The sequence below is a fragment of the Phyllobates terribilis genome, unplaced genomic scaffold, assembly GCF_046119375.1.
Source record: "Phyllobates terribilis strain yellow unplaced genomic scaffold, ASM4611937v1 Scaffold_13__5_contigs__length_258822181, whole genome shotgun sequence".
In the NCBI taxonomy this organism is placed as follows: domain Eukaryota; kingdom Metazoa; phylum Chordata; class Amphibia; order Anura; family Dendrobatidae; genus Phyllobates; species Phyllobates terribilis.
The window spans coordinates 77,329,860-77,342,313 of record NW_027362773.1 but is presented as its reverse complement, the minus strand read 5'-3'; the positions used below and the strand labels follow the sequence as shown (position 1 = coordinate 77,342,313).

The 12,454-nt window shown below is 49.4% G+C and overlaps 1 protein-coding gene across 2 annotated transcripts in view; it reads right to left on the bottom strand.

Annotated features, from left to right (window-relative positions):
• The window catches only part of PRR5L (proline rich 5 like), a 56,091-nt gene extending 51,540 nt beyond the window's left edge, over positions 1–4,551 (bottom strand). For both annotated transcript variants that reach the window (XM_073658141.1, XM_073658142.1), the window contains exon 1: positions 4,381–4,551. The gene's annotated coding sequence lies outside the window, so the exon portion shown is untranslated. The remainder of the gene's footprint in view (positions 1–4,380) is intronic.
• Between the last annotated feature and the right edge of the window lie 7,903 nt (positions 4,552–12,454).

Sequence of the window (12,454 nt, the reverse complement as noted above, 5' to 3'; positions counted from 1 at the left end):
ACTATAGCTGGCACTGTAACTGGAGACCATCAGAGATATTGTAATGGGGGCACTATTGCTGGCACTGTAATGGGAGCCCATCAGAGATATTGCAATGGGGGCACTATAGCTGGCACTGTAATGGGAGACCATCAGAATATTGTAATGGGGGCACTATAGCTGGCACTGTAACGGGAGCCCATCAGAGATATTGTAATGGGGGCACTATAGCTGGCACTGTAACGTGAGCCCATCAGAGATATTGTAATGGGTGCACTATAGCTGGCACTGTAATGGGAGCCCATCAGAGATATTGTAATGGGGGCATTATAGCTAACACTGTAATGGGAGCCCATCAGAGATATTGCAATGGGGGCCCTATAGCTGGCACTGTAACGGGAGACCATCAGAGATATTGTAATGGGGGCACTATAGCTGGCACTGTAACGGGAGACCATCAGGATACTGTAATGGGGGCACTATAGCTGGCACTGTAATGGGAGCCCATCAGAGATATTGCAATGGGGGCACTATAGCTGGCACTGTAACGGGAGACCATCAGGATATTGTAATGGGGGCACTATAGCTGGCCCGTTGATGGGACACTGCCTGGTACTTACGTGTTTTCCGGGGATCACCAATTTTGCACACGACTTCTGCCATTCCCTTTGATAGGAGGTATAGTGGGACATAGGTATTAAGATGATGGACATATGCCAATAAAATCACTGCTCCTCTCCATTCATTGTCTATGAGACGATGGAGACGGCCGAATGCGGTACCGGACTACATCTGTCAGTCCTATAGACAATGAATGGAGCGAAAGTGCGCAGGCGTGACCATCACTCTGTTCAGACTGGGATAACGAAACCCTTGAAATAAAAAAACTAAAAAGAAAACTAGCAACTTGCGCCATTTTATTTTACAAAGGTTCACATGGTGTAAAAATGAATATCTCAGGTCTATGGGACCCAGGACCAGGGGTCAGTGCTACGTGATCAGAGGAGGGTGCACGCCCGCCACTCTTTAATGTCCGGGAAGCTGAGATATGGGGAGCTGTTTGCAGAGTTCTCCATGACTCTGGACAGTGGCCGATGTGACATCAATGGAAGAAGGATCCTGGGATCAACCACAACCACAACCTGAATTGTCAGATGGAGACTGAACTTCTCTGCAGATGTGGAAGTTGTTCTGACCGTGCAGGTTCAGGGTTGGGGGTTCTTGTTGCAAATTTTTCCTTGGGACCCTTGCGCCTCAAATTCCATCTGGTGATTGCAAAGACAACATACAGGTATCCTGCTCAGCACTATGGGGTCATTGTAAATCACTTTTTAGGGAATTACTAGACAACTGCTCCTGAGAAAAAGTTGTTTCACACGAATGCGCCGCACCATAAAATGACGAATAAAACAATTCCCTAATGTGATGCTTAAAGCTGTTGGAGTCTTGCAGATTTCTCCATCTTTTCCTCGTAGAAATGTTGACCATGTCAGGCACTTTGCTGCCACATTTTAAAGGGATTGTCCACTCCTCGCACATGCCTTTCTCAGTTACTATGTTCCTCCATGTAACATATAAAACAGCCTGTGCTCGCCTCCGGTTTCAGCGATGTCGGCGCCAGGGCTTGCATGACATTGCTATGTCACGTGAGCCCTGCAGCCAATCAGCGGCCACTGATGAGCCGCTTCACTCTCACTTCCTTCAGACAAACCTGACATCTGAAAGAAATGAGAGGAAGTCTGTATTCTGTAAATAGCGACAGCCACTTCCACAATACAGGTGACCAAAAACAGCAGTGATATGAGGCTGCCAGCGCTTGCAGTTTTTCTCACTTATCTGAATTAGCAAGATGGCTCAGTGATTAGCACTGTATAGGGGCTCGGTGGTTAGCACTGTACGGTGCCTCGGTGGTTAGCACTGTACAGGGGCTCGGTGATTAGCATTGTACAGGGGCTCAGTGGTTAGCACTGTACGGTGCCTCAGTGGTTAGCACTGTACGGTGCCTCAGTGGTTAGCACTGTACGGAGGCTCAGTGGTTAGCACTGTACGGAGGTTCAGTGGTTAGCACTGTACGGAGGCTCAGTGGTTAGCACTGTACGGTGCCTCAGTGGTTAGCACTGTATCGTGGCTCAGTGGTTAGCACTGTATGGTGCCTCAGTGGTTAGCACTGTATGGTGGCTCAGTGGTTACCACTGTACAGGGGCTCAGTGGTTAGCACTGTACGGTGCCTCAGTGGTTAGCACTGTATCGTGGCTCAGTGGTTAACACTGTACGGTGCCTCAGTGGTTAGCACTGTATGGTGCCTCAGTGGTTAGCACTGTATGGTGCCTCAGTGGTTAGCACTGTAAGGTGCCTCAGAGGTTAGCACTGTACCGTGGCTCAGTGGTTAGCACTGTACGGTGCCTCAGTGGTTAGCACTGTACGTTGCCTCAGTGGTTAGCACTGTACAGAGGCTCGGTGTTTAGCACTGTATGGAGGCTCAGTGTTTAGCACTGTATGGAGGCTCAGTGGTTAGCACTGTACGGTGCCTCAGTGGTTAGCACTGTATGGTGGCTCAGTGGTTAGCACTGTATGGTGGCTCAGTGGTTAGCACTGTATGGTGGCTCAGTGGTTAGTACTGTATGGTGGCTCAGTGGTTAGCACTGTATGGAGGCTCAGTGGTTAGCACTGTACGGTGCCTCAGTGGTTAGCACTGTATGGTGGCTCAGTGGTTAGCACTGTATGGAGGCTCAGTGGTTAGCACTGTATGGTGCCTCAGTGGTTAGCACTGTACGGTGCCTCAGTGGTTAGCACTGTACAGTGCCTCAGTGGTTAGCACTGTACGGAGGCTCAGTGGTTAGCACTGTACAGGGGCTCAGTGGTTAGCACTGTTGCTTTGGGACTGGGGTCCTGGGTTCAAACTCCACCAGGGACAACATCTGTAAGGAGTTTGTATGTTCTCCCCATGTTTGATTGGGTTTCCTGCAGTTTCTCCCACATCCCAAAGACATACTGATAGGAAATGAAGATTGTGAGCCCCAATGATGATGACGTCTGTAATGCGCTGTGGAATATGATGGTGATATATAAGCAAGTAAAATAAATAAAAATAATAAGATAATAGAAAATTGCTTATAGTGCAATCACGTAAAACAACCTACAGCTTCATTTTACGATATATGATACAAATGTTCAGCGAGGGTTTTGTTGCTTCGCAGCCATGAGAGAAGACACCTCTGTTTGCAGCCAGATTCTGACCTAGTACAATACAAGCTTTCCAAAGTATAGAAATGATTGCACAGGTGGAGCAGAGCTGGATTTGCATTTCTTTACCAATGTAAAGTCTCGGTTGCAATTTTTCAATAATCGCAGCAAATAAAAAAAGAAATGCAGTTGTAGAACTAAAGGCAGCATGAAATGACAATGAGTTGTAAAAGTGCTCCAGCTACTGTGCTCTCCTGGACACTCTCAGGTCCACAACCTATGACAAACTCAGCACAATTATACAAAAGAAAAACAATCTTCACTGCATCTGACAAACCCAGCACTGCTGCCCTGACAAACCCAGCACTGCTGCCCTGACAAACCCAGCACTGCTGCCCTGACAAACCCAGCACTGCTGCCCTGACAAACCCAGCACTGCTGCCCTGACAAACCCAGCACTGCTGACCTGACAAACCCAGCACTGCTGCCCTGACAAACCCAGCACTGCTGCCCTGACAAACCCAGCACTGCTGCCCTGACAAACCCAGCACTGCTGCCCTGACAAACCCAGCACTGCTGACCTGACAAACCCAGCACTGCTGACCTGACAAACTCACCACTGCTGACCTGACAAACCTAGCACTGCTGCCCTGGCAAACCCACCACTGCTGACCTGACAAACCTAGCACTGCTGCAACTGTCAAACCTACCACTGCTGACATGACAAACCCAGCACTGCTGTCTGACATACCCAGCACTGCTGCCCTGACAAACCCAGCACTGCTGCCCTGACAAACCCAGCACTGCTGCCCTGACAAACCCAGCACTGCTGCCCTGACAAACCCAGCACTGCTGCCCTGACAAACCCACCACTGCTGACCTGACAAACCTAGCACTGCTGCAACTGTCAAACCTACCACTGCTGTCTGACATACCCAGCACTGCTGCCCTGACAAACCCAGCACTGCTGCCCTGACAAACCCAGCACTGCTGCCCTGACAAACCCAGCACTGCTGCCCTGACAAACCCAGCACTGCTGCACTGGCAAACCCAGCACTGCTGCTTTGACAAACCCAGCACAGCTGCCCTGACAAACCAAGCACTGCTGCACTATGATACATCACTGACATCATTGCTTTGCAAAAAGGACTAAATGTATCCAAACATTGCATTATTTAGGAAGCAGGGCTAGCAGTCCCTTGGTACTTCAGTACTCACCCAAAGCTGCTGCCTCCTGTCCCCACCCTGAGCAGATGCTCATGAAGACCCCTGACTCTGCACAGCCAGGGGGTCTGCACTCCTCATCAGCCTCCCTGCAGGAATTTCACACTTTAGTGAGTCCCCAGCCCTGGTGCCTGTGATCTCCTCTTCTCCACCCATTGAACACATCTCTCCTCCCCTCTGTCTGTGGCCATTAACTCTCTCTCATCTGCTCACTTCTCAGGAAGTTTACATCTGCTGCCCCCTTTCTGAGGATGTGCCCTGCTCCAGCTATATTTGTAATGTTATTGTGGCCATCAGGGCACAGGGCTCCGCACCGGGTCATGGGGGCACCAAGAAACCTAGAGCTGATACTAAAGAAAGGGCCGAACAAGGGGCATGAATGATGCATGGGAGATTCTTGTATTATCCGTGTAGCTCACATGTCTCTTATGTATTATTCATGGCAGTGGCACTGCAGAACGCCTGGCCCCCCGTGTGCCCCCCGTGTGCCCTGTGCCCTCGCCATCCGGCCAATGAAGAGGAAATAACAAACATGGTAAAAATAGTTGGATTTTTCATCCGTCACTATGCAGCCCCCCTAAACTTCCAGCTATTTTGTAAACTAGGTCATCCAACGAGGCTACCCACTGTCAACCCGCTGTATCCCTGGTATATTACACAATGGTCGGTGTGAGGCAGAATATGCCATAGATGTTCTACCGCCGATCTCGCCCTTCTAAGAATGGAGACTTGGGCACATGCACTATATGGAGAAAAGTATCGCGACACGTCTCTTAATCATTGAATTCTGGATTCTTATCCGGCCACATTGCCCCCAGTGTAAAACCTCCGGCCCTATTGCCCCCAAAGCATAAAATCTGGCCCCATTATTCCCCTCGTGTATAACTTCTGGCCCCTCGTCCCCTAGTGTATAACCTCCAGCCCCCTGGTGTATAACCTCCGGTCCCTGGTGTATAACCTCCGGCCCCCTGGTGTATAACCTCCGGTCCCTGGTGTATAACCTCCAGCCCCCCGCCATGCTGTCTGCTGTTACTACCATGTGAGCGGCCGGTGGTGCAGCCATCACTGATTCCAGCGTGGTCCTGTAATAGGAGCCACCGGGGTAACAAGTCCATCCATAACATTTCTTCTTCCTGAGTGATATTACTGAGAAGTGGAAGGAACCTCAGCAACTCAGCCACGAAGTGGAGACCCCGTAATGTTACAAAGCGGGGGGCAGAGTGCTGAGGAGCAGAGGGCAGAAAAGTCCCCACCGCTCTGATGACCCCATAACTGCAGAGTCCAGACCTCCTCTGGTATCAGCACAAACACTGCGCCCCCTGCCGGCAGCTTCATGGCCGAGCAGCTGCCTCCAGCCGTACATCACCAAGCACAATGCTGAGCGTCGGATGGAGTGGTGTAAAGCCGCCACCACTGGACTCTGGAGGAGACTTGTTCTGTGCAGTGACAGATCGCACTTCTCTATCTGTGTCTGATGGAGGAGTCTGGGTTTGGTGATCCAGGAGGACGTTACCCCCTGACTGCATTGTGCTCTGTACAGATGGTGGAGGTGGATAATGCTATGGGCTGTTATCAAGGGGCGGCTGCGGCCCCTCAGCTCCAGTGATGGGAAATCTTCACCTTCAGCACAAGACATTGAGGACAATTGTAGCTTCAGATTTGTGGGAACAGTTTGGGGAAGACCCTCATCTGTCCCCCATTACTGAGCCCAGTGCACAAGGTCCATACAGACATGGGGGAGAACATGAGCGGCCGCACAGAGCCCGAACCCCGACCCCATCCTATAATGGAGACTGTGAGCCCGGCCTCCCCCCAACATCAGGCTCTGACCCCACAAATGATCTTCTGGATGAAGGGACAAAAATTCTCACAGACGCCTCCAAAATCTTGTAGAAATCCCTCCCAGAAGAGCGGGGGCCGTTATATCTGCAGAGGGGCGACTCCATATTAATGTCTATGGATGTAGAATAGGAGGTCAGAGAAGCTCCTGGAGGATAACGTGCCGGTGTCCCAATACTTTTGTCCTTATAGTGATCCTAGTTGTAGACTGCAGACCACCATAAATGGCAGCTTGTATTCTGCAGATGGAGGACAATCATTTTCTTTGCAGCTCTGCATCTAATGACAATGTTTCTGCTAATCAGATATTATTGTGGAGTTGTCAGTTGAGTAATTTTCTAACATTTTCTACAAAGTGGTTTGCAATTATTACACTATAGGAACTGTAGACACCTAGTAGACGGAGAGATCCCACCCAGATTTCACATTCCGACTCGTCACCAGGTATCTCTTACATTTTTGTCTTGGGGACCTGGGGGCAAACAATCCATCTCCGACGTCTCCATTCTGGACTCTGGAATGACACAAGCTTGGTAGTCAGGAAAAAATGCATTTGTGCCAGGAGATGACAAAATCAGCAGAAATTGACTCGGATCCAATACTGAACTCACAGATTGAAAATGCATTGGTTAAAGTAACTGAAGAGAGATGGAGAAGGCAAACTAATGGTCAATAGCAAAGGAAGTGCATGCTGGTAAGTGAGGTAAAGGAGGTTCCAGTGCATATAGCGCTGGTAGAACGTTGATAGAGGAACTGCCCACTCAGAAAGGTTGGCTAGTTACAGAGGAAGAGAATCAGGACTGTTCCTGGCCATATTTATGCTTCAGCTCTTCTGTCTGGTAAAATACATAATGCATTATGGAAAATGGGGGGGGAAGGGGTGAAGGTTCAAGTACCTATAGTGCTGGCAGAACACTGATAAAGAGGAGCCGCCCACTGAGAAAGGATGGCAAGTTACAGAGAAAGAGAATCAGGACTGGTCCTGGCCATATTTAAGCTTCAGCTCTTCTGTCTGGTAAAATACATACAAGATGAATAACAGACAGACTGTCAGTTCAGGGCAGACAAGCCATTGGACAGTGACAGGAAAATGCATTATGGAAAATGAGGGATGGGGGTGGAAGTTCCAGCACTTATAGTGCTGGCAGAATACTACTGATAAAGAGGAACAACCCACTGAAAAAAGACAGGATGGCAATTTAGTGAGCTTGGAAATCGGGACAATTCTTTGCCATATGTATGCTCTAATTTTCCTATCTGGCAAACTATATAAAGTGTATGAGAATTGGGACAGTTCCGGGACATATTAGACTGGTATGTCCACCAAAAGCAGCTTTACCTTATAGGGAATGAGGGCAGCAAGACACTGCTTTTACTTTGTTTTTTTGGTGAATTGGCAGGTGTGCTATAAGCGCCAGGGTGCTGGCACAGCTACCACATCTGTACCTCAATAATCGTGATCAAAAATCCTTATCCGTTTTATGTATACAGCTCCCATGCAGACCTATGTGTTTCTGTTGTTTCTGCAATCCGGTGATCTTCTGACCTCATTTTCAATGGATTTTCCCTTTTGGGCATTTGGGCAATTGGCTTTCTTCCTGCCTTTAATGAGGATACGGGAACTGTGAATTTGACGGCATAATTAATTCCTAATGACGTTGTTGCATGTTTCATAAACTGTGACTTTCTACAATATAATTATACGACTGTTGGCACAACACGTTGTAAGGTTATGACCCGCCATGATTGGCATCGGCAGAGCGATATAACACAACCGCAGCTCTAGAAATAAAATGTGCCCATTGTTGTGATGTTACACAATCCAGGCTCGGTGGGGCATTGGTCTGCAAATGTATTAGGGTCTAAGCCCCGTCCATTCTTATCTTGACTCCCTCTCCCCAAAGTAGCCTTAGAGAATTCAAGCCCAAAGGTAATGATACAAACAAAACCCGTGATGACAGTGAATGTGTGATGATGAAAAAAAGGAAAAATGTGAATGTATGACGCCACATGGTGCCTACATAGTAGTGCCGCCATACTGCTATTCTCCATTCTTGAGTGCATGAAGAGGGAGAAGCCAAATATAGCGCCAGAATAGGCAATGAGACCCTTGCAGAGCATTCTAGAAAGGCAAGTTATGGAATGATCAGGGGCGATAGACCACAGCCTTGGTGTGGCATGCTCACACTTATCGTCATTGTGCTGTGCAGACAGGAGTCAGATGGAAAGTGTATGGGGTCATTCTAGTAGTTATTACCCTCCAAAACATTATAATGCCAGTATTAGGAGCTGTGAAGGCCAGGGGTCTTCTGTGGGCGTAATACTACTCAGACAACACAGGGTGAGGGTAAAAGAGTTAAGCAATACTTTATTGAACCACCAAACGGACAATAAACAGATAGGACAGTCCCAGCAAATAGCCAAGATGGTGCAACATTACACAGTCTCACCCTTCCGCTGGCCCGCCTGGGATAGAACAGCTGCTACTTTGGGACTTCCAGGGCCAACGGTAACGGGTCTGGGAGGTGGAACCTCTGAGCAACGATACAAAGGGGCAGTCCTTGTAAGGAAGCGGGTGGCTCCCAGGGTAGGCGGGCAGGTAGTCACGGCAAGTGACGGGGACAGTCTCTGGGTAGAAGGGCAGGAGGTCACGGCAAGTGACGGGGACAGTCTCTGGGTAGAAGGGCAGGAGGTCACCGCAAGTGACGGGGACAGTCTCTGGGTAGAAGGGCAGGAGGTCACCGCAAGTGACGGGGACAGTCTCTGGGTAGAAGGGCAGGAGGTCACGGCATGTGACGGGGACAGTCTCTTGACAGGCGGGTGGTCACGGCAAGTGACGGCTAAGCCTCCAGATAGGCTAGCAGGCGGGTAGCAGGTGGACGCTCCCAGGTGAGCGGGCAAGAGTCTCTGAACAGGCAGGTGGTCACAGCAAGTGACGGCTAAGCCTCCAGGTAAACTAGCAGGCAGGTAGCAGGTGGACGCTCCCAGGTGAGCGGGCAAGAGTTTCTGGACAGGCAGGTGGTCACAGCAGGTGACGGCATAGCCTCCAGGTAGGCTAGCAGGCAGGTAGCAGGCGGACGCTCCCAGGTGAGCGGGTAAGAGTCTCAGGACAGGCTGGTGGTCACAGCACGTGACGGCGGAGCCTCCAGGTAGGCTAGCAGGCAGGTAGCAGGCGGACGCTCCCAGGTGAGCGGGTAAGAGTCTCTGGACGGGCAGGTGGTCACAGCACGTGACGGCAGAGCCTCCAGGTAGGCTAGCAGGCAGGTAGCAGATGAGCGCTCCCAGGTGAGCGGGCAATCAGATCCATAGACAGACTGGCAGGGCTGGTAGGCAGACTGTCGGACCGCAGGAATGCAAGTAGAAAGACAAGTAACAGGCAGGTATCAAGCAGGAATCTGGCAGGTAACTGGTAGCGGGACCTGAGGGTTGAAGCAGAGTGATAGGCTATGCAACAACATTGCTCGGGCACCTCCATTTTGGAGGAGATGCCTTATATATGGTGAGGTCCTCCGGCCATAGGCCGGGGACTCCTTAGGACGACGCGCGCGGCCCCTTTAAGAGAGGGGGAGCGCGCGTGCGCGCGCCCTAAGCACGGTGGCCGGGAAGCAGCGCGCGCTGCCAGCAGAGCGGGAGGAGGACGCCGGGCACAGAGTGGAGAGGTGAGGGGAACAGCGTCCCTGCCTAGTAGGAGGCAGGGACGCCAAAGCTACACCAACTATCTCAACCAGTGGCTCCCCGCTTCTGGTGGTCCCCCCCACAGAGAGAAGGTAGTGGCAAGCTTAGGAAGCTAACAGTCCATCGAAGTACAAGGCCAGGAGACCCAAGGGTCCCATCCTGGCAACTCCAAGAGTTTCCATGGGGCCAGATGACCGGCTGGTCCCGATCTGGCTTCTCCAAATGTCTCCATCGGTTCCAGGCGACCAGAGGGTCCCACCTGGCGACCCCAAACTACATATCCATGGGGTCATGTGACTTCATCGTCCCAACCTGGTCTCCCAAAATGTATCCATGGGCTCTCTGATGGTCAATGGAGCAGATCCGTATCTTTCCAGTCAGGGCCATATACCCTTAGGCCGGAATCATGTAGAATCCAAATCTGTGTCTTTTTGGATAGAGCCGCCATGCTATCCATCTACGGTCCTGAAGAATGTTTCTCATTCTCCGTGTAAAGTCTTTTCTGATTCTTCTTGATTCTGCTTGCCGCAGGATAGAAAAACCCTTTTTATATTTACATACTGTATCTGGCTAAGGTCATCAGTCACAGGTTGGGGGGAAAGGGCAGCGTTCATAGCGCTCATTGTTTGAGCTAATCTATTTACATAGTTTGTATCTTTCCTGCTCTTTAAATTCACATCTAGTTGGCTTAGTACAATATGTCATTAGCATATTAGCAAACATCATTGTTTCCAAACGAAGACCAGTCAACATTCAGTTTTATAAAAATACTGGTCTGTCCTTCTTGACCAGCCACAGAAGTACGCATACATTCACAAGTCAACATAAAGATAATAGTGAATTTCTCTTGGCTTAACAAATCTAATCATCTGGCTGATACAGATTATAAACTATATCGTCACAGGAGCATTATGGGCAGACAATGCCCCCAGCAGTCGGCTTTTAGACAGTGGTTGCCCTAAAATCAAAGCTTATCATCAATCCGCAGGATAAGTTTCTGAGACCCCCAGCAATCCCAAGAACATAGTTTCCAGGGTCACTTTTGTGAATGCAGAGTAGCTCGCGCATGCGCACTGCTGCACCATTCACTTTCTATAGGGCTACCAGGCACAGAACTCTGTTCTTGTGATCACTGGGACTCTTTTCTATCAGTAACATCCCCAAAGAGACCCCCAACAATCAAGAGAATTGGTTCTCTGCAGAACAGGTTATGCATGCACAATGCTGCACTGTTCACTTTCTATGGGACTTACTGAGACAGTCAGGCGCAGCTCCCTATTTTCTTGCAAGCTGGGACTGTTCTGATCAGAAAACATCTGTGGGACCCTCAACGATCAGAAAAATGAGGTTCCATAAGTTTTGTGTGATGCAGCACAGGTCGTGCATGCACATTGCTGTGCCGTCCACTTTCTATGGGACTGAATGGGGCTACCAAGTGCAGCACTCCTTTACCGTCATCATTGCGACTCTATGCTATCAGGAACATTACCATCGAGACCCCAACAATCAAGAGAATGGGGTTCCCTGAGTCCTCTGTGTAAATGCAGCATAAGTTATGCATGCACACTGCTGTGCCGTTCACCCTTTATGGGACTGACTGAGAGAGTAAGATGCAGCCCCCTGTTTTAATCCATGTTGGGACCGTTCACAATCAGAAAATCATCTTTGGGACCCTCAACAATCGCAAAAAATGAGGTTCCATGAGTCTCCTGTGTGAATGGAGGGCATGTCGTGCATGCACACTGCTGTGCTGTTCACCCTCTATGGGACTGACTGAGACAGTCAGGTAAAGTCCCCTATTTTAACGCATACTGGGACCGTTCGTGATTAGAAAATCATCTCTGGGACCCTCAACAATCGCAAAAAATTAGGTTCCTGCGTGAATGGAGCGCATGTCGTGCATGTGCACTGCTGTGCTGTTCACTCTCAATGGAATTGACTAAAAAAGCTACTCCCAATACCCTGTTCCCATTATCACCGGGACCCCCACCACCCCACACAATCAGATCCATCACCTCTGAGACCCTCAGCGATCACAAGAATGGGGTTCCCCGTCTTCCCTCTTTTCTTGCAGCACAGATCGCGCATGCGCACTGCTGAGATAGCCGAGCCCAACACCCTGTTCTCTTCATCAGCGTTCAGAAACTTATGACCTATCTTATTATTTTGGGAAAACCCCTTTACTTGAAGCATAAAATGCCCAAAGTCTATTTAAGAAATTTACCAGAATCGGTCATTGTGTAATTATTAGGAAACCACAATTTTGATTATCTGGGAGATAGAGAAGTGTTCTGTGTGTGACCGGGCATCCAAGCCAAGAGTATCGTCCCCCAGTGTCCAACTCACCCTGTGTGTACAGACGCTATAAATCCTTTGCAGACTTTCTAAAATACTTTTTATGTTTGGCATCTTGCAAGTTTAGAGTTTTTGGAGACTATAGATTTTTTCCTTGAAAGGGAATCTCAAGGTGGCACAATGATTAACCCCGACTGACCCATGAAGGCTGGAAATCTTTTTCATTTACAGGAGGTTGTAAAATTCCACTCCCTTAAAG